Source organism: Triticum dicoccoides, chromosome 6B, assembly GCF_002162155.2.
Source record: "Triticum dicoccoides isolate Atlit2015 ecotype Zavitan chromosome 6B, WEW_v2.0, whole genome shotgun sequence".
Lineage (NCBI taxonomy): Eukaryota > Viridiplantae > Streptophyta > Magnoliopsida > Poales > Poaceae > Triticum > Triticum dicoccoides.
In genome coordinates this window covers 503,541,159-503,544,575 of record NC_041391.1, presented here as the reverse complement: position 1 = coordinate 503,544,575, position 3,417 = coordinate 503,541,159, and positions in this window count along the sequence as shown.

Below are 3,417 nucleotides of genomic sequence, written 5' to 3'. Positions count from 1 at the left end.
CTATTTTAATGATTTTGTTGTTCTAAACATTGTCCCTATGTCGGGCAGCGCTTCAATGATCGATGTTGGGTGAAACTCCTCTTTTTTGTTTGACTTAGCTGTCAAAAGATGCTCTAACACTTGGTTCATGGGAGCACTAGGTATTACACTTACACCACAATTGTGGATGGTAGTTCTGTGACGAAGAAACTTTTTCATTTTTTGAGTTTTCCTGTTTATTACACTAAAGGCCTTAGGCACATCTCAGTGTGCCTTTGGAGAGGATGCAATGGTACTGACTCCTAAGGAAGCACTAGGAAAAAGAGAAACCACTAGGAATTTTTTTGACATGTTGCCGAAAACTAGTGGATAGATGGACTATCCACGCACTTTTCTGCTGCTACATAATACTACTTAAAAATTAATTTGCTAATTGTCAGTTGACTAAATTTTTGTACGGTGTATTCTCAAGTATCTTTTTAACACGGGTGCATTTTGAAGTTAAAATGCACTTTATAAAGTGTACAACTTCAGCAGAAAATAGTATAATATCTTCCACATGAATGATTTAATATCGACATATAGCACTATAAAAAGGCAAAGATATAAGTTTGGAACCAGGACATAGATGTACATTTAATTCTCGTAGTTCATCATATCTCAAATCAAATTAAGTGGTTGCCATGCAACTAGCTCGCCCTCCCCTCTGAAACCCCTCCCGAACCCAGTTACAGTTGTGTTACGGCGCATATAGTTGCGGTCAAGTTACAACGATTGCAGTTGCATGTCTAGTGGTTGACATGCAACACCCCCACCCCTGACAACTCCCCTCTCGAATCCGGTTGTAGTCGCATTGTGGCACGTGCAATTATGAGTTCGGTTACAACACTTGCAGTTGCATGTACAATCGCCCTCTCGTTCATAGTGGTAGTCACATTGTGGAGCATGTAGTTGTGGTCGAGTTACGACGGTTGCAGGTGCATGTCTATTGGTTAATGAAGGAAATATGCCCTAGAGGCAATAATAAAGTTATTATTTATTTCCTTATTTCATGATAAATGTTTATTATTCATGCTAGAATTTTATTAACCGGAAACTTAGTACATGTGTGAATACATAGACAAAACATAGTGTCCATAGTATGCCTCTACTTGACTAGCTCATTAATCAAAGATGGTTATGTTTCCTAACCATAGACATGTGTTGTCATTTGATGAACGGGATCACATCATTAGGAGAATGATGTGATGGGCTTGACCCATCCGTTAGCTTAGCATTGTGATCGTTATAGTTTCATTGCTACTGCTCTCTTCATGACTTATACATGTTCCTCAGACTATGAGATTACGCAACTCCTGAATACCGAAGGAACACTTTGTGTGTGACCAAATGTCACAACGTAAATGGCTGATTATAAAGGTGCTCTATAGGTGTATCCGAAGGTGTTTGTTGGGTTGGCATAGATCAAGATTAGGATTTGTCACTCCGTGTTTCAGAGAGGTATCTCTGGGCCCTCTTGGTAATACTCATCACTATAAGCCTTGCAAGCATTGTGACTAATGAGTTAGTTGCGGGATGAAGTATTACGGAACGAGTAAAGAGACTTGCCGGTAACGAGATTGAACTAGGTATGATGATACCGACGATCGAATCTCGGGCAAGTAACATACCGATGACAAAGGGAACAACGTATGTTGTTATGCGGTTTGACCGATAAAGATCTTCGTAGAATATGTAGGAGCCAATATGAGCATCTAGGTTCCGCTATTCGTTATTGACCGGTGATGTGTCTCGGTCATGTCTACATAGTTCTCAAACCCGTAGGGTCTGCAACGTTCGATGACGATTTGTATTATGAGTTATGTGATTTGATGACCGAAGTTTGTTCGGAGTCCCAGATGAGATCACGGACCTGACAAGGAGTCTCGAAATGGTCGAGACTTAAAGATCGATATATTGGACGGCTATATTCGGACATCGGAAAGGTTCCGAGTGATTCGAGTATTTTTCGGAGTACCGGAGAGTTATGGTAATTCGCCGGGGGAAGTAGTGGGCCTTAATGGGCCATACGGGAAAGGAGAGAAGGGCCTCAAGGGGTCCCCCCCATGGGCTGGTCCGAATTGGACTAGGAGGGGCGGCGCCCCCCTCCTTCCTTCTCCCCTCTTTCTCCTTCCCTCCTTCTCCTACTAGGAATAGGAAAGAGGAGGGGAATCCTACTTGGACTGGGGAGTCCTAGTAGGATTCCCCACACCTGGCATGCCCCCCTTGGGCCGGCCACCTCTTCCCTCCCCTCCTTTATATACGTGGCCAGGGGGCACCCCATAGACACACAAGTTGATATTTTGCCATGTGCGGTGCCCCCTCCATAGTTTTCCACCTCGGTCATATCGACGTAGTGCTTAGGCAAAGCCCTGCACCGGTAACTTCATTATCACCGTCACCACGCTGTCGTGCTGACGGAACTCTCCCTTAGCCTCGGATGGATCTAGAGTTCAAGGGACGTCACCAAGCGGAACGTGAGCAGATCGCGGAGGTGTCGTGCATTCGGTACTTGATCGGTTGGATCGCGAAGACGTTCGACTACCTCAAACGCGTTACCTAACGCTTCCGCTTTCGGTCAATAAGGATACGTGGACACACTCTCCCTCTCGTTGCTATGCATCACCTAGATAGATCTTGCGTGATCGTAGGAATTTTTTTGAAATTACTACGTTCCCCAACCGTTAACACATGCAACTCCCCCACCCCCGGACAACCTCGACAAACTCCCCTCTTTAACCCAGTTGCAATCGCATTGTGGCACATGCAATTGCGGTAGGGTTGCAACATTTGCAATTGCTTGTAGAACCGCCCTCTCGTACCCAGTTGCAGTCGCACTGTAGCGCATGAAGTTGCGGTCGGGTTATAATGGTTGCAGTTGCATGTCTATTGGTTTACATGCAACTCCCTCAATCCCCCGACAACCCTGACAAACTCCTCTCACGAACCCAGTTGTACTCGCATTGTGGCATGTGCAATTGCAATTGGATTACAACACTTGCAGTTGTATGTACAGTCGCATTATGGCGCATGCGGTTGTGGTCGGATTAGAATGGTTGTAGTTGCATCTCTATTGGTTGGCATCCAACTCCATCCAGCCCCCAACAACCTCGACAAACTCCTCTGTACAACTCCCCTCTCGAACCCAGTTGCGGTCGCATTGTGGCACATGCAGTTGTGGTTGGGTTACAACACTTGTAGTTGCATGTACAACCGTACTCTCATACCCAATTACAGTCGCATTGTGGCACATGCAGTTGCGGTCTGGTTACAATGGTAGCAGTTGCATGTCTATTGGTTGACATGCAACTCCCTCCAACCATCACCCCCTCCCCCGACAACCCCGACAAACTCCCCTCAACAACTCCCCTATCGAACCTAGTTGCAGTCGCATTTGTG